Genomic DNA, 20,193 nt, shown 5'->3' on the forward strand with positions numbered 1-20,193 from the left:
ATTTGGTGTTCAACAGGTCTCTGCCATTTCCATTCTGACTGTTGATACAACAGAGATCTCACGGAACCACAACGTCACTTTTCCTTTCTCCTTGCTGCATCCATTCCTGATTTACACAGCACTGTTTTCGGTGATTTCAAGCCATCCTTACTCAGCTAATTTTTTTCTCTTCTTCTTTTCGTTCCTTATACCGATTTCTATTTAATTCTACGTATTCACTCTGCACACTATAGCACAGTGCGTACAGTAGTAATGCAAATGACTATGTACTTTATTCCATTCGCTAATGGAGCGAATGCCCGTGTTGTCTATGTATGCCTACTTGCGACGCTATTTTTGTCTTATTTAAATAACACTGGTGTTTCTTCAGATATTGCAGTTTCGATTTTGCAATGTGTAACTGGAATCAGGCTGACCATTGCAGCTCGTCAAGAGTTTCATGCAACACTTAGTGTCAACAGATAGTGTAGGTCTGTCCTCCTTCCCCCTCACAAAAAAAGAAAATAAAATTGAAATTTTTACTTGTCCATTCGATAAAATGTGCCAAATTTCGTGTAGTCGCATATTTGTATTATCGATCAGTATAAACAGGGCAGTTTTATCGATATGTATTAACATGGACAGTAAAACCATAAGAGTAAACAGCAATCCAGCAGCGACTTACAAGGAACTGTTCAATACAACATGTCGAACCCTGCCTTGATGTTTTTATACAGAAAGAATACGCCGAATGAAACACTATGTCGATACTTTAGCTGCTAAGACACGCTGCATGCAATTAAAAATCCTTGACAATTGCAGGATTCGTAATTCGCCATGCGTCTGGAGAAGTGTCCATCTATGCCATAGCTGTAACAGTAAGCGAACGCGCAACACGGCGGACACACATGATTGGTTGACGCCACACAGGCAAACGAATCGTAAATTGTAAAGCGCATTCCAGGTTGTGCTCGTAGTTTCTCTGACAACTCAGTTACTATTCGCTAGAATTTTGCTGAAATAACCATAGTAATTAGCAGCGGTCTTTGTACAGGTTCCAGTGTTTAACTGTAATGTGGAACCCAATTAGTACTTTAAACTTTCAAAGGATGAAATAAGTTGTTGTTGTGGTCTTCAGTCCTCAGACTGGTTTGATGCAGCTCTCCATGCTACTCTATCCTGTGCAAGCTTCATCTCCCAGTACCTACTGCAGCCTACATCCTTTTGAATCTGCTTAGTGTATTCATCTCATGGTCTTCCTCAACAATTTTTATCTCCACGCTGCCCTACAGTACTAAATTGGTGATCCCTTAATGCCTCAGAACATGTCCCACCAACCGATCCCTTCTTCTAGTCAAGTTGTGACACAAACTCCTCTTCTCTCCAATTCTGTTCAACATCTCATTAGTTATGTGATCTACCCATCTAATCTCCAGCATTCTTCTGTAGCACCACATTTCGAAAGCTTTTATTCTCTTCTTGTCTAAACTATTTATCGTCCATGTTTCACTTCCATACATGGCTGCACTCCATAAAAATACTTTCTGAAACGACTTCCTGACCTGAGATCAATACTCGATGTTAACAAATTTCTCTTCTTCAGAAACGCTTTCCTTGCCATTGCCAGTCTACAATTTATATCCTCTCTACTTCGACCATCATCAGTTATTTTGCTCCTCAAATAGCAAAACTCCTTTACTACTTTAAGTGTCTCACTTCCTAATCTAATTCCTTCAGCATCACCACACTTAAATCGACTACATTCCGCTATCCTCGTTTTGGTTTTGTTGATGTTCATCTAATACCCTCCTTTCAAGACACTGTCCATTCCGTTCAACTGCTCATCCAAGTCCTTTGCTGTCTCTGACAGAATTACAGTGTCATCGACGAACCTCAAAGTTTTTATTTCTTCTCCATGGATTTTAATACCTATTCCGAACTCTTCTTTTGTTTCCTTTACTGCTTGCTCAATATACAGATTGAATAGCATCGGGGAGAGGCTACAACCCTCTCTCACTACCTTCCAATCCACAGTTTCCCTATCATGTCCCTCAACTCTTACAACTGCCATCTGCTTTCTGTAAAAACTGTAAATAGCCATTGGCTCCCTCTAATTTACCACTGCCACCTTTAGAATTTGAAAGAGAGTATTCCAGTCAACATTGTAAAAGCTTTCTCTAAGTCTACAAATGCTAGAAACATAGGTTTGCCTTTCCTTAATCTAGCTTCTAAGATAAGTCGTAGGGTCGGTATTGCCTCACGTGTTCCAACATTTCTACGGAATCCAAACTGATATTCACCGAGGTCGGCTTCTACCAGCTTTGCAGCTGTGACTTACTAAACTGATAGTTCGGTAATTTTCACATCTGACAACACCTGCTTTCTGCCGGCCGAAGTGGCCTTGCGGCTCTAGGCGCTGCAGTCTGGAACCGCGAGACCGCTACGGTCGCAGGTTCGAATCCTGCCTCGGGCATGGATGTGTGTGATGTCCTTAGGTTAGCTAGATTTAACTAGTTCTAAGTTCTAGCGGACTAATGACCTCAGAAGTTTAGTCCCATAGTGCTCAGAGCCATTTTATGAACCTGCTTTCTTTGGGATTGGAATTATTATATTGTTCTTGAAGTCGGAGGGAATTTCGCCTGTCTCATACATCTTGCTCACCAGATGGTAGAGTTTTGCCAGGACTCGATCTCCCAACGCTGTCAGTAGTTCTAATGGAATGTTGTCTACTACCAGGGCCTTGTTTCGACTTAGGTATTTCAGTGATCTGTCAAACTCTTCACGAGTATCGTATCTCCCATTTGATCTTCATCTACCTCCTCTTCCATTTCCATAATATTGTCCTCAAGAACATCGCCCCTTTATGGATCCTCCATGTACTCCTTCCTCATTTCTGCTTTACCTTCTTTGCTTAGATCTGGGTTTCCATCTGAGCTCTTGATATTCATGCAAGTGGTTCTCTTTTCTCCAAAGGTTTCATTAATTTTCCTGTAAGCAGTATCTATGTTACCCTCGTGAGATAAGCCTCTACATCCTTACATTTGTCCTCTAGCCATCCCTGCTCAGGCATTTTGCACTTCCCGTCTATCTCATTTTTGAGACTTTTGTATTCCTTTCTGCCTGCTTCACTTATTGCATTTTTGTATTTTCTCCATTCATCAATTAAATTCAGTATCTCTTCTGTTACCCAAGGATTTCTACTAGCCCTCGTCTTTTTACTTACTTGATCCTCTGCTGCCTTCACTATTTCATTCCTCAAAGCTACCCATTCTTCTTCAACTGTATTTCTTTTTCCGATTCTTGTCAATTGTTCCTTTATGCTCTCCCTGAAACTCTGTGCAACCTCTGGTTCTTTCAGTTTATCCAGGTCCCATCTCCTTAAGTTCCCACCTTTTTGCAGTTTCTTCAGTTTTAATCTACACTTCCTAACCAATAGATTATGGTTTGAGTCCACATCTCCCCCTGGAAATGTCTTACAATTTAAAACCTGGTTCCTAAATCTCTGTCTTACAATTATATAATCTATCAAATACCTTCTAGTATCTGCATGATCCTTACATGTATACAACCTTCTTTCATGATTCTTGAACCAAGTGTTATTTATCATTAAGTTATGCTCTGTGCAAAATTCTACCAGTACTTTCTTAGCCCCAATCCATATTCACCTACAACGTTTCCTTCTCTTCCTTTTCGTACTACCGATTTCCAGTCACCTATGACTTTTAAATTTCCGTCTCCCTTCACTACCTGAATAATTTCTTTTATCTCATCATACATTTCATCAATTTCTTCATCGTCTGCAGAGCTAGTTGGCATATAAACTTATACTACTGTAGTAGACGAGGGCTTCGTGTCTATCTTGGCCACACTAATGCGTTCACTACGCTGTTTGTAGTATCTTACCCGCACTCCTATTTTTTTATTCATTGTTAAACCTACTCCTGTATTACCCCTCTTTGATTTTGTATTTATAACCCTGTATTCACCTGACCAAAAGTCTTGTTCCTCCCGCCACCGATCTTCGCTATTTCCCACTATATCTAACATTAACCTACCCATTTCCCTTTTTAATTTTTCCAACCTACCTGTCCGATTAAGGAATCTGACATTCCACGCTCCGATCCGTACAAAGCCAGTTTTCTTTCTCCTGATAACGACGTCCTCTTGAGTAGTCCCCGCCCGGAGATCCGAGTGGGGGACTATTTCACCTCCGGAATATTTTACCCAAGAAGACGCCATCATCATTTAATCATACAGTAAAGCTGCATGCCCTCGGGAAAAATTACGGCTGTAGTTTCCCCTTGCTTTCAGCTGTTTGCAGTACCACAACAGCAAGGCCGTTTTGGTTAGTGTTACAAGGCCAGATCAGTCAATCATCCAGACTGTTGCCCCTGCAACTATTGAAAAGGCTGCTGCCCCTCTTCAGGAACCACACGTTTGTCTGGCCTCTCAACCGACACCCCTCCGTTGTGGTTGCACCTACGGAGACCGCTACGGTCGCAGGTTCCTGCCTCGGGCATGGATGTGTGTGATGTCCTTAGGTTAGTTAGGTTTAACTAGTTCTAAGTTCTAGGGGACTAATGCCCTCAGCAGTTGGGTCCCATAGTGCTCAGAGCCATTTGCACCTACGGTACGGCTACTGTATCTAGAGGCACGCAAGCCTCCCCACCAACGTCAAGAGGAAGTAAGTCAGACGATTGCATGGAGCTATGATTCATGTGCTAATTAAAGTTTTAAAAAATAGAATACCTTCCAAACCGAAAGAAAATATGCGCAATAACGGGCACAGTGACAAAGCAAAGATTGCAAAAGTTTTTTGGGTTGCGTGACAAACTTCAGAAGTGCACAATGTTGATTTCTTTTCGTAAAATCTGAAAATGAGTGATATAGATGGAAGGAAGATGAACACACAATACGTAACATGCACCAAAATAAAACTCGAGGAAGAGTGCAAGGAAAACTATTCAAATGATTCAGAACTGTTGGTGAGGGTCAGTGCACCGCTACCCTGGGAGATCTATAAGGTTGTGCACTCTAAGTCGCAAACCACCGAAGTTTACCCAAAGTAAACGTAAAGAGGAGCGGGAAACACTATAGGTTTCATGCATGAACCGCCTGCTAAGCGCACTTTATCATTTTGAGCGAAAAGAAAATTATTTTTGAAGTCGACCAATGCTACGACACATTCATATACAATTGTGGCGTTAGGCTGCATATCAGGATTACTATTTTCTGTAGCTTTCTATCTCCATGAAGGAATATAAAGGCAAATTTCTACCAGTAATTAAAGAAAGATCTGTTTACTTGCAAATTATAATGCAATTCAGGTACCAAAATCTGGAAAAATGGGAGAGAATAATTGTCAATGTTACAACCCAAAAACCTTTTTACAATTTTCAGAAAATAATTCGATGCCTTTGTTAGACTCTTGGCTTGGACATAACGACAGCTGTCTTTGGGAAGACGATGAAAAGACTTAATATGATCCGGATTCCACCCAGAAAGAATAGTGTGATTCGAACCCTTGATAGCCGGAGTGGCCGAGCGGTTCTAGGCGCTACAGTCTGGAAACACGTGACCGCTACGGTCGCAGGTTCGAATCCTGCCTCGGGCATGGATGTGTGTGATGTCCTTTGGTTAGTTAGGTTTAAGTAATTCTAAGTTCTAGGGGCTGATGACCTCAGAAGTTAAGTCCCATAGTGCTCAGAGCCATCTGAACCATTTTTGAACCCTTGGTAAAAAAAAAAAAAAAAAATTGCAGCAATGTACAACATTTTCCAGAAAATTCCTGGAAAATATAATTTCTTAAAACTCCCTCTCATCTCATGTATATCAATGGAATAATACTGCTTAACAGTCACTTCTGCGCTGTCAGTCTGCATCACCACATTTACGAATTTGATCAAGTACGGTTATGACGCCGCAAAGAAGTCACACATAATAATGGTCACGACTATTTCTTACTCCATTTCAGTTCTGTGTAAATAACAGTACTAACCCTGCTGTGTGTAAACGTTTTCAACATCTGCTCTCTCAAGACACTCAGACACTTTCAGAAACCACTCGCTCGGAACTCTTATACAGTAACTATTAGCTAAGCTTCGCCCCTAGTGTAAACAGTTCTGCGAGTACTATCCGAGCCAAACTGTCACAGGAAAAAACTCGCACGAGTAACCCAGCCCGATCCTGTAAACAGACTGCAGTTTAGTGCGCCCTAGTGAAAGAGGGATTCTAAGGGAATTTATTATAAGTGGAGAAAATGAGGCTGTATCGCAACAGCTGAGTTTGGTAATGAAAAGTTATTCCATTTAATTATAAACATAGGTAAATCACATTAGCCGCTTGAATAAGGATATTTAGCTACACCCTCAAGATCGATGCTTGGGTCGCTAGTCAGTAGACACGCTCTGGATGTAACTGTCTTCCTGTGATCTTCCGTCAAGAACTAAGTAAGTAGTCCACCTCCAAACTTTCGAAAGAATTAAGTGTGCGCATTTTTACATGCTTGAGGAAAACACCACACTGAGAGAATCAAAGGTCTTGGAAAGAACATCGCAGTTACCTGTTTGAGATGGTAGTATGATTAACTCAAGTTAATAAAATTATAATCTGTTCGTGCCGAACTTCATGATCACTTTTTTTCCACTACAATCTAATATTTTAAAATTAATCATCGTCAAAAAAGAATTGTCACAGTCTCTGTACGTCGAAAAATATTTGCAATGTGTGTCCAAAATAATTATAAATATTAAGAAACCTTTAGAATTGTTACAAAATGCTTTCTTCTATAGTATAAAGCCGTTGGTTTCACCAAGGTTTCAATAACGTGGCGTTTTCATCATCGAATAGTTCCAGATCTACAATTAACAGATACATTTTCTTTTTCTGAGATCACAGTCATGTAAAAGCGTATTTCCACCATATGACTATATTCATATCACACATAATATACAACCAAAATTGGAAAACCGACAAGTTTTATAACGTCCGGAAGAGAATTCGACTGCGGATTGGGCGCTTCAGTTCGCCTCCCCAAAGAGACGTACGTGTGTTTTGCCTACAGCACTCAATTTGCCTGTCAGTCGATATGATGGGACGGGTATCTTCACCCTCTGTATCGACATGATACAGTTATAGTCCACGACTAGAAAACCTCGGCTGATGGGTTCCATTAATGATCGTATATTAGGTGCTATCATCATTTTGCAAACTAAAGAGGTATTCATTAGCGAAGAGCTTTGACTTATCCATTCACAACAAACGTGTCCCAGGACAAAGCCCACTGTCGTCCAGCATTTAAATCAAATTATATGCGCTTCCCGAACGGGTAGTTTTACGGAAAACTCAATTTTTGTAGCAGCTATAAGTGCTAATACAATCTCCTAAAAGGCATAAATAGAAGTCAGTTGTGTTTTTAAATGGCTACTGTTTGCAACTCCTGTACTTGCCTATGATGACAAATTCCAGCCGGCCGGAGTGGCCAAGCGGTTCTAGGCGCTTCAGTCCGCTACGGTCGCAGGTTCGAATCCTGCCTCGGGCATGGATGTGTGTGATGTCCTTAGTTAGGTTTAAGTAGTTCTAAGTTCTAGGGGACTGATGGCCTCCGCCATTAAGTCCCATAGTGCTCAGAGCCATTTGAACCATTTTTTGAACCAATTCCAGAGCTTCGGAACTCCCAACAGGGCTTGAGTCATCAAGTCAGCTTCAGCGTTCAGAAGAAAGCAGTGTGTGTATTTTATGTTTCGAGGCCCACGAATACTCCGAAAGACAAGTTCTAAACGGCCTGTTGTAGCGTTTAGTTGCAAGAGAACAAATGTTTGACCTACAGTGAGATATTGACAATCACGTACCCTTTTTTCCTCTTTATTTTCCGTTACGCTATCACGTTGGTCTTGGATACTGGTGTAGACACCACCTTCATCAACGTTCGTCGTGATTCAATTTTAGTTTTTGTTTCAATGTAATTATTCACCGTTACTGCATTTGTCACGCTAAGTATCGTAGTGCCCTTACTCTTATGCATCTATATCTGGAATCCTATATCTACCAGAGAGTGCTACTGACGTCACTTCCAATTCCCCCTTACCTGTTCCGTTCGGGAAAGGTGCGTGGGTAGAACGACATGCAGTAATTCTACGCATGAGTTCTAATTTATCTGGTTTTCTGGTCGTGACCGTGAGATCTAATTTCTGTTTTTCTGTAGTAGCCATTCCGCGAAATGTATGTGAGAGGAAGTAACAAATCCAACTTTTTGGAAGCAACGTTCTCAGAACATCAAAAGAAAGCTTCTCCGTGGTGCGCAGTGCCTCTAACACAGATGTTTGGTGAACATCACCGTCTCAGAACTGTATTGATTAAACGGTCCCGTAAGGAAATGTGCATCTCATCATTGGATACCTTCACGACTCCATGAGGTTCCCTGATTAAGAATAATACTGAAGGAGCAATCGACTTAATGTTTTGATAAGCCACTTCTTTCACGGGTGAATTACATTTCCTTAAGACTCTCTCAGTGAACGTAACAGTTTATTGGACGGGAATAAACAACGAAACTTTTCTATGTCGAATAAAAATCGCTGCAGCTGTAGTAGATCCTTAATTGACGGCGCAACCTGATTCGTAATTTTAAAGTAAATCATTTGGTGCAAATCTGAAGAAGAAAGGGACCATAAGTAATATACAGATACAGACTACAAGTCTCACCCACAAGGGAAAGCCCTGAATTTCTTCACCAGCGGAGGAACAGAAGGTGAAGAAGGCAAAGAATCACAACCACTTTCGACCAAGCCTCGGTACGGGAGCCGAATTAATAAAAACCAAAGCACTCCCACATAGCACAAATCAATCGAACTGTCTACTAATTGAGTATCATTCTTAACAGTTCTGTTGGCCTTGTAGCAAACCAATACACAGCAATGGAGTTCCCAGGCTGAGGGAGCAAGCCTCCACTTTATGTATCCTGAGAGTAGCCAATGAGCAAATCTCTCTTGTCTGAAGAAAGAAGGTTTTAGATTAGGGAGGCGTCATTCTTACAGTAAGCGTTGCCTCGTTTTGGCAAAAAATGTCTACCTAGAAGGGACCACAGTCCCACTTTCACAGAGGGATCTAATTTCTCCAGGCCCACCATTTCCAGTTTCTGAAAGAGGGCTGTTAAGCTTCCTAGACAGTCGTGCCCGTTAGAAAATGGTTTTTGGCGCTCGTTAAAAGAAACTGGCGTTTTCCTGGCATCAGTGGGTTACAGTCCTGCCTCCACTAAACACCTGCACCAGCCCGCTCTGTTTGTATGGTCCCAACTTCTAAGATCAGAATGCACGGAATTTAATGAGCTTCCCACTGTTTGCAGAAAGGTTCAGTTTACAGCAGACTCTCTTAAATGACTGTTCACTCACTTCCAGCCAGCTGACCGCCTTCACAACGGACTTCCATCCTCCCAAGTAAAATGTTACGCGAACTGCTACCATTCTGTCTGAACGTAGGTGGAAGGATGAGAGGAATACGGCCAGAAGTCCTTCTGAAGGTGCGATCCACTGAGCGCTGCTTCCCAGAAACGATTACACAGCCACATCACTGCACACGGCATTAATGGCCCCCAAATCATCTCTCTCCCTGTTCTAAATCGCCTCCACTACGTCCTCTTGGTTACAAGTTCTTTACAGGTTACATATGCATTTAAATGAACATTCTGCCCACAATGTCCTCATGTAAAAAGTCATTAATCACGTCCACCAATTGCAGTACTGGGGAACACAGAGATCATCACCTAAAATATGATCATTAGCCTAACTGACAAGGTTGTTATGGTGAGAGAGTGACATGCCGCCTCTCACCCTACAGCTTACCCCTGTTTTCATCATAATTTCTAACCTTTGAACCACTTTGCATTGTCAAATTCTTACGACAGTTCCGTAAGTATAAAGGACGTGTATCACTTTTTCTCCATTCTTGCTTCCACTAAGAACTGCAACGCCAGAACTGCGTCTCTTGATGCCTTTACCTTACCTAAGGCCAAACTGGCCAGCTAACAGATCCTCAATATTCATTTCCGCTCTTCAGTATATTATTCTTGTCAGCAACTTGGATCCATGAGCTGTTGAGCTGATTGTACTACAAATCACCAATTGTGTGGCTCTTGCTGGATTCACAATTGTGTGACTGGTGTTTTTCCGGAAGTCTGATGGTCTATAGCCAGTCTTATACATTCCTCATACCGACGTGAATAGTGGTTTTGTTGTCACTTCCTCTATCTATTTTAGAAATTCCTACAGAATTTTATCTATGCCTTCTGCTGTAAGTTATCTTAAGTCTTCGAAAGTTCTTCTGATTCTAATATTGGGTCCCCTATCCCTTCTACGGCGACCACTGTTTTTCCTTCTATCAAATCATGAGACAAATCTTCCCACTCGCAGAGGCCTTCAGTGTACTGTTACCAACTACCCGCTCTACTCTCAATTTAACAATGGAAGATTCTGCATGTACAATAGTGCAATAGATAAAGTGTATATTTTGGTTGCAAACTTTACATTTAACCAACACTCAAATTCCTTCAAAATCCCAGTGGAATCTGAAAACATCCCTCAACGTTTCTATCTGGATGTCTGCTAATATAATCATAAACTCGATTCTCTCAATTATCTCTTCCATAATATGCGTTTGCTCTTTAACAGCTGGCTTCTGCTCCCTATTCTCCACCCTAACTTTCTCTAACCAAACTAATGTATGCCTTGGCTCACCATCCAATGCTCTCGATACTGAACTGTCAACATTGCGCAATCCTCATCCTTTTATTGCAGAAATGGTACCACTACTTCCTTTCCCTTTACAATCACTTTTGTGTGACTCATATACAAAATAACTTCACAAAAATACAAAATCAATGAAGCAACCCCCTACAATGTCTTTAACACATAGCTTCAGAGTTATCAAGAATGTGTGATCCACGACGACATCCTTAAATTGCACCAGCACTGTGATTTCGTAACATATTGATTTGGACAAGTTTTTGATATCACTGACATTTTAATATTTGATATCAACAGTACTACTATGTCCACTGTGCTTAGGTAGGCCGTAAAATGTTGTTGTTTAAGTGTCAAATTCTCAGAACATGTCAATTAGTAACTCGCTTTCCAAACCATCTACCGATATTGTCGCAATAGCTTTAACATCATCAGCAGCAGCAGTCACTGGCTCCTTTTCACAAAAATATCTGTAACTAGTGCTTTTTCATCTATTCTAGTACAGGCGGTGAATTTTCCAGTTTTAATCTTCTTATCAGCAGACATTTAAACTCTAAGATCGTCATGAAGTGATATTTCTGAAATAAGCTAGCCCACTCTGCCTTTGAGTACATTCTCATTTGGCAATCTTAAGGGTTAACACATATATCGATTAGTAGCAGGTTTATATTGGGTAACTGTGCAATTACAATTATGGAGAGTGTGTTCTTTATTAGTTAAGGTCATTGATTTGCGACAGGAAATTTAAAGTTTGTACTGTTGATATGGAAAGAAATAAATGATATGTATCACACCATGGACCAGATAATTTGTGTTTAATCATAATCAAAATGTTATAAACCGGTGTTCGAGACCGTATCTTCTATCCTGATCATGAACCTATGCCGAGTCTCCTCCTAATGTTTATAAAAACCAAGTATCCTGTTTCAAATGAACTAGTGATTTATTTTAGTTTGTCAAATGTGCAAGGATCAACAAAAGTGAAGTTAGTTAGAATTTTTCTAAAGTACTCTCAGCTTATTGCAAAGTATCGTTTTGCAAAAGTACTGTGTCAGATTGAGTATATGTTACTGTCTGAAATACCTGCTACACTGGTGATGAAAAAGGCAAAGGCAGAAACTTAAACTTGTCTGAAACATAAATTACCCTTGATTACTACCATGAATGACTTTTTGGAGTTAATTGAGCTCAGTGTTGATCAACGTGCCTTGATTTGTAAAAATATAAACTATTACAAGGGAAGCTAAGAATTAACTTTGGTTGAATTAATTTTTGCTACTAAAATAACGATACAGTTTGACTAGTGATACGATACCAGTTTACGGGTAACCCCCATATTCTTCTCATATTAGAAAGATAATTAGAATATTATTGCTACTAATGAACGCAAATATAAGCAGAGTGATTTGAACAGTGTAATTGTGGTATCATTTATCTGTATTTGTGGTTTTTACATGCCAGTTATGACAGAGGCCACTCTGGTGCGTGTTTAGTCCTGCACTTATTGCATTAACATTTTAGTACTGGTTCAAGCAATGGTCTACACCTATATCTATATTTATACTCCACAATCCACTCAACGGTGTGTGGCGGAGGGCACTTTACGTGCCACCGTCATTACCTCCCTTTCCTGTTCCAGTAGCGTATGGTTCGAGGGAAGAACGACTGCCGGAAAGCCTCGGTGCGCGCTCGAATCTCTCTAATTTTACATTCCTGACCTCCTCAGGAGGTATAACTAGGGGGGAGCAATATATTCGATACCTCATCCAGAAACGCACCCTCTCGAAACCTGGACAGAGTGCTACACTGCGATGCAGAGCGCCTCTCTTGCAGAGTCTGTCACTTGAGTTTGCTAAACATCTCCGTAACGCTATCACGCTTACCAAATAACCCTGTGACGAAATGCCCCGCTCTTCTTTGGATCTTCTCTATCTCCTCAGTCACCCGACTTGGTACGGATCCCAAACTGATGGGCAATACTCAAGTATGGGTCGAACGAGTGTTTTGTAAGCCACCTCCGTTGTTGATGGACTACATTTTCTAAGGACTCTCCCAGTGAATCTCAATCTGGCACCCGCCTAACCAACAATTAATTGTATATGATCATTCCACTTCCAATCGCTCCAAACGCACACTCCCAGATATTTTACAGAAGTAACTGCTACCAGTGTTTGTTCCGCTGTCATATAATCATACGATAAAGGATCCTTCTTTCTATGTATTCGCAATACATTACATTTGTCTATGTTAAGGGTCAGTTCCCGCTCCCTGCACCAAGTGCCTGTCCGCTACAGATCTTCCTGCATATCGCTTTAATTTTTTAATGCTCAACTTCTCTGTATACTACACCATCATCCGCGAAAAGCCGCATGGAACTTCCGACACTATCTACTAGGTCATTTATATATACTGTGAAAAGAAATGGTCCCATAACACTCCCATGTGGCACGCTAGAGGTTACTTTAACGTCTGGAGAAGTCTCTCCATTGAGAACAAGATTGTGTGTTCGGTTTGCTAAAAACTCTTCAATCCAGCCACCCAGCTGAATTGATATTCCGTAGGCTCTTACTTAGTTTATAAGGCGACAGTGCGGATCTGTATCGATCGCCTTCCGGAAGTCAAGGTTCAAATGGTTCAAATGGCTCTGAGCACTATGGGACTTAACTGCTGAGGTTATTAGTCCCCTAGAACTTAGAACTACTTAAACCTAACCAACTTAAGGACATCTCACACATCTATGCCCGAGGCAGGATTCGAAACTGCGACCGTAGCCGGAAGTCAAGGAAAATGACGTCTACCTGGGAGCCAGTATCTAATATTTTCTGGGTCTCATGAACAACTAAAGCGAGTTTGGTCTCACACGGTCGCTGTTTCCGGAATCCATGTTGATTCCTACAGAGTAGATTCTCTGTGTCCAGAAATGACACGATACGCGAGCAAAAAAACATGTTCTAAAATTCTACAACAGATCGATGTCAGAGATATAGATTTTCGCATCTGCTCCACGACTCTTCCTGAAGAGTGCGACTACCTGTGCTCTTTTCCAATCATTTGGAACCTCCCGTTCCTCTAGAGACTTGCGGTACACGGCTGTTAGAAGGGGGGCAAGTTCTTTCGCGTACTCTGTGTAGATTCGAATTGGTATCCCGTCAGGTCCAGTGGACTTTCCTCTGTTGAGTGATTTCTGTTGCTTTTCTATTCCTTGGACACTTATTTCGATGTCAGCCATTTTTTCGTTTATGCGAGGATTTAAAGAAGGAACTTTAGTGCGGTCATCCTCTGTGAAACAGCTTTGGAAAAAGGTGTTTAGGATCTCAGCTTTACGCGTGTCATCCTCTGTTTCAATGCCATCATCATCCCAGAGTGTCTGGATATGCTGTTTCGAGCCACTTACTGATTTAACGTAAGGCCAGAACTTCCTAGGATTTTCTGTCAAGTCGGTACATAGAATGTTACTTTCAAATTCACTGAACGCTTCACGCATAGCCCACCTTACGCTAACTTTGACATCGTTTAGCTTCTGTTTGTCTGAGAGGTTTTGGCTGCGTTTAAACTCGCAGTGAAATTCTCTTTGCTTTCGCAGTAGTTTCTAACTTTTTTGTTGAACCATGGTGGGTTTTTCCGGTCCCTCACAGTTTTGCTCGGCACTTACCTGTCTAAAACGCATTTTACGATTGCCTTAACCTTTTTCCATAAACACTCAACATTGTCAGTGTCGGCACAGAAACTTTCGTTTTGATCTGCTAGGTAGTCTGAAATCTGCCTTCTATTTCTCTTGCTAAACAGATAAATCTTCCTCCCTTTTTTTATATTCCTATTTACTTCCATATTCAGGGATGCTGCAACGGCCTTATGATCACTGATTCCCTGTTCTGCGCTTACAGAGTCGAAAAGTTCGGGTCTGTTTGTTATCAGTATGTCCAAGATGTTATCTCCACGAGTCGGTTCTCTGTTTAATTGTTCGAGGTAATTTTCGGATAGTGCACTCAGTATAATGTGACTCGATGCTCTGTCCCTACCACCCGTCCTAAACATTTGAGTGCCCCAGTCTATATCTGGTAAATTGAAATCTCCACCTAAGACTATAACATGCTGAGAAAATTTATGTGAGATGTATTCCAGATTTTCTCTTAGTTGTTCTGCCACTAATGCTGCTGAGTCGGGAGGCCGGTGAAAGGAGCCAATTATTAACCTAGCTCGGTTGTTGAGTGTAACCTCCACCCATAATAATTCACAGGAACTAACCACTTCTACTTCACTACAGGATAAACTACTACTAATAGCGACAAACACGCCACCACCGGTTGCATGCAATCTATCCTTCCTAAACACCGTCTGTGCCTTTGTAAAAATTTCGGCAGAATTTTTCTCTGGCTGCAGCCAGCTTTCTGTACCTATAACGATTTGAGCTTCAGTGCTTTCTATCAGCGCTTGAAGTTCCGGTACTTCACCAACGCAACTTCGACAGTTTACAATTACAATACCGATTGCTGCTTGGTCCCCGCATGTCCTGGCCTTGCCCCGCACCCTTTGAGGCTGTTGCCCTTTCTGTACTTGCCCGACGCCAATTAACCTAAAAAACCACACAGTCCACGCCATACAACACCTGCTACCCGTGTAGCCGCCTGCTGTATGTAGTGGACTCCTGACCTATCCAGCGGTACCCAAAACCTCACCACCCTAAGGCTCAAGCGATCTTGAGTGTAACTGATATTAGTATTCGTTTGGTACAATATTTGGTTTCTATGATTCCTAGTCTGTGCATTATTGGTAACTGCTACCACCCACAGCTTAGAGTGCCCCGTGCCCGCTTGTATCCTGTGTGCTATGGAAAGGGAAATATTAACGGCCGAGCGACCGCTACGATCGCAGGTTCGAATCCTGCCTCGGGCATGGTTGTGTGTGATGTCCTTAGGTTACTTAGGTTTAAGTAGTTCTAAGTTCTAGGGGACTGATGACCTCAGAAGTTAGGTCCCGTAGTGCTCAGAGCCATTTGAACCGTTTTTGAAGTATTAATGAAATAACTTGAATAACTAACATTCAATTCACGTAAACATATATTTCCAAATTCATGTGTATAATTGGGTTGGCGACGGTTTATTGTTTCATTAGTATATGAATTGTACTACTTTCGTTAACCCCAAAGTTAAAGCCTGTTTAGTTTTGCCGTTAATATCAATACAATCAAAATTACAGTCCGATACCGTTATCCATTCGTCATACGCGCGGTCAAATTTCCCAAATCCTCTCAGATGGTAATATTAGTTTGTGGCACAGCAGACTAGTGTTACATGTGGCTTTTCCTGTGACAGGACTTTATGATACGTTGTTAGGGAAGAGTGATGTGTAAAACGCTAGTGTTATATGGGGAATTCAGATCTGGAATCTACATCGAATATGAATTTTAATATAACTCCATTTCCCTCCAAAGGCATACTAGTCCTTCCTGCCTTACATGCTCGTTCAAATTCTCTAGCTTGTAATTAGGAATTGATTTCAACTGTACGGTCTTCTATAGTCAATTTTGTATATGAAAATTCACATACTTACCACTTCAACGAAATTTAATTCTTTAGTGTTCCTCCTACAGTTGGTTCCAGTTCGTCAAACAGCCTCTAAGATGGCCGCCGACAACTGATTCAACATGCCGGCTGGTGGACCCATAGCCCCTCCAGCCACTGCCTCATCACACCAAGAACATCCAGCCTCTACTTACATCCGTAGCATCTTCATTACACATTTAATTCAAGCATAATCAGTGAATATTACTTGTCAGTTTTCCACTTATTACTGGAACCTCAGATCTCATTCTCTCTGACCAATCCTGTACGGAGGCATTGTCTTTTTATTGTGTCTCACGTAGAATATTCCGTATTATCTTCACAATCGCTATTGCTCAGTAGCCTGCTGCATGTGTTTCGCCCATGGACCCGACCGTACATAAGACACAAGGGCCTAACATTATCTTGCCGTGGCTGTCCGTTCTCCTGGCCACCAGATTCGACATGAAATTGTTCCACTCTTTCGTGGAAACAGACATAACTATCGTTACTATCCAATGGTGCTCCAACCAACTCTTGACGAGTACAGAATGACAACATTTCTTCTATCCTGGCTGCAAACAACTTTACAGCAATGCCCACATCGGTATAGTCAATACATTTTCCCCGTTTTTGCAGCACCCTTCCATGATGTCACGATCTGGTTAACACTTGTTTCCACTCAAGAAAACTACGACTCGCAACTGCTGAATTTACGAAGACCAATACGCTTTTAATAATGATTTCTTGAACTAGTTTGAATAATTGCAGTCATTGACAGTACAATTTGCCCGATGAATGGCAACCACTTTTAAATGTCGTATGACAAAAGACTACTCCCTTACACCGACGAAGATACCGGTGACATGTTCACGAATTCTTCTATGATTAATTGTAGGTAGATTTTTTCGTGAGGATCAAGATGATTAAATTTATTGCGATGAATTAACGCCGCTTCCGCTGAGGTAAAAAGCGATTGCTGTACTACACTTCTATAAAAATTTGAAGTGTTTTGGTCTGTTTTGACAAGTATTGCATCAACTAATTGTTTTACAGCACCTGCTCCTATTGAGGTCACTCGCGTGCAGCGTAGGCTGCATCAGGTGTACGATTCTTCTCGGTTGCACGCGTATTAAAATTAGGAAGCTGATCGATCATTGTAATATTACTTATACTGGTCGATTATTTGCGCACCGTCTCTTCATAAGCTTTATTTTCTCAGTGAAAGTGTGACAGTGTCATTAGCTTCCCGCCTTTTTCTCAACTGCACTTCTGACTCACTGGTTTGGGCGTCACAAATGTAGTGCACCTCACTGAGATCTTAATCTACATTTGAAACAATGTTTCGCAACTGTGCATCAACTTGCTGTCCAATTGTACACAGAGTTAGGCAAACCTTTCCACGCCACGCTTTACCTGAGATTTTCGCTTCGACATTTCTGTTGATATATTAAAGCTGACCAACTCAGTCTCTGATTTTACATTTGAATTGACCTCGTCAGTCTCTGTTCTTACCCTTGAATTTACGTGATCAACATTTATACTTGCTATATTAATTTCCGCTTTTATGCGTTCAATAGTCTTTTGCAGCCCTGAGTTGAGAATACCTAATATTGTAATTAGTTACAAGAGTAAAATATTTCAGTCATTCTAAAAAATGGTTCAAATGGCTCTGAGCACTATGGGACTTAACATCTATGGTCATCACCCCCGTAGAACTTAGAACTACTTAAACCTAACTAACCTGAGGACATCACACACCACCCAGTCATCACGAGGCAGAGAAAATCCCTGACCCCGCCGGGAATTGAATCCGGGAACATGGGCGTGGGAAGCGAGAACGCTACCGCACAACCACAAGCTGCGGACTTAGTCATTCTACTCGACCTCTGGACACAATGTATATGTTACTCAGTCTCTCATTGCTCGAGTCATAAACCAACATGTCTTATGTCGACTTGCTCTAATACAACAACCCTCGGGCTAATTTGGCACAATAGCAAGTGTATAGCAAGTAATTCTGGAAAAATCTTAATATATTCTTAAGGTCCAGTGCCCACCAATTTGGTTGTTGCACATTCGTTACAGCTACTATATGAAGGTATAAGTGCATTATGTGAGGTAACGGGCGAGTCGTCGCGCCCTGAAAATAATCTAAGTTCGGAGGAAGCAGTGGCCGCACGGGCCGCTTGGCGGGCGCGGGCCGAACGGCAAGCCGACCACGGGGTGGTAGACGCTGGCCGAAGTAAGAAGGGTCCAGCACGCCGGGAGTGCCAAAGATGGCGGACTTTGTGAAACCATCATGGCAGACATTTCACAGTTCGTATAGAAATTAATAGTAGCCAGATGAATCATGATATGTCAAAAAGAAATATGTACCTTACTGTTATTTGCACCACGATTCTGATGGTTAATCAGATTTTCAATATCTTTATTACTTTAAAGTTTAGTATCTGACGGTAAATTATACAAGTAACACGCAGTAACGAATTTCAAAAATCTAAACGGTTCATCCGATTTCTTCGATCTACATGTCTTTAGAAAGCTATTGGTGCAAACGTAAATTGGTATACATTACAGGCATGTAACTTGAATAGTACATGAGTTATTGGAAGTCAAAGTTGCCGATTACTATCGGTCGCGTCAGGCCATAAGCACTGCATAGTTACACGAAAAAACGGTAGCACCATGTTTATAAATATATTTATTCATCTGCTCTTTGCTTATATCCGATGTATGCTATTCATGAAGAAATTGGTTAAATATTTTCTGTGTTTTAGAAAGCACAGAGACATTAGGCTAATGTCCTACCTTTTCTTGCTATTCCTTTGATATATGTATATTTAATTTGTTTATGTATTTATTAATGTGTGTTACAGCGTGTTTATGGTCCAGCGGTAGGAATATTTTTTTAATTTCAAGGTATTTAAATGTAAATCCAGTACTTCGTATGTGTTTAAATATGTTTGTGTAGATACGTTGGCCTGGAGACATGGAGGGAGCCCTCTAGCCAACCACAGCGCTCGTTACTAAGAGAGACGTATGGGAGTTGGGGAGGAGCATCGTCTCCGGAGAGAACGCGGGTGAGTTCTGAGGAGTGCTGCGCGAGGGACGGTCGCACAGGACACGGACGGGACGACACGACACGGGAAGTGTTGGACACGACGGCGCGACGGACGCGGAGTCGTGAAAAGACTTAGACAGTGTGGAGCGGTTTGCGCGTAGTCGCGAGAGATAGAAATATTTCGGAGTGCGGACTTGTATACTTGCGAGATTTCCGTGGCTTCTACAGGGAAGACGTAGTATGAGTTTGGAAGTGAATGTCTCGCGAGCTATGTTGTCGTTCATAACTAATTACGTGCAGTACGAATCTATTGTTTCCCTGTTATTCAACTTATATTTTATTTAATTGCTGGACCATCGACACCAATAAGTGTTTGCAGAAACATACGGCATTTTCAAAAGTACTTCTGCCATCGTACTCATCATTTAAAGTCATTAAAATAGCACCTGCAGATTTTATTTCATTGTAATCTTTCATTTACAAAATTTCTATATTAATTCGCAATTACCGAGTGATAAGAATCTTTGACCATTCGTTTCATGTCTATACTCACATTGTATGCTGTAGACTCAGCAGTATTGGGCTTGTAATGCGGCAACTACGTATTCCAGCCCGTAGACAACGAAACCAGCCAAAACTTTTAATATTACAACTCTGCGTCGGAGGGTGCGTATTTATGTGAAAGCCCACAATTAACAGGAATTTTTAGAGACGCGACCACAACTACTTCCTATCACCACGGCACTAACAACACAAAAGAAACGCTTACTCGCGGATGAATTTAAAATTCTAAGCTGTTTCTAATTTTAGCACATGTTGCTGTACTGACTCTCTGGTCAAACAATGCCATTAAGACAGGGAGCAGAAGAGGCCA

This window comes from Schistocerca piceifrons, chromosome 4, assembly GCF_021461385.2.
Source record: "Schistocerca piceifrons isolate TAMUIC-IGC-003096 chromosome 4, iqSchPice1.1, whole genome shotgun sequence".
Lineage (NCBI taxonomy): Eukaryota > Metazoa > Arthropoda > Insecta > Orthoptera > Acrididae > Schistocerca > Schistocerca piceifrons.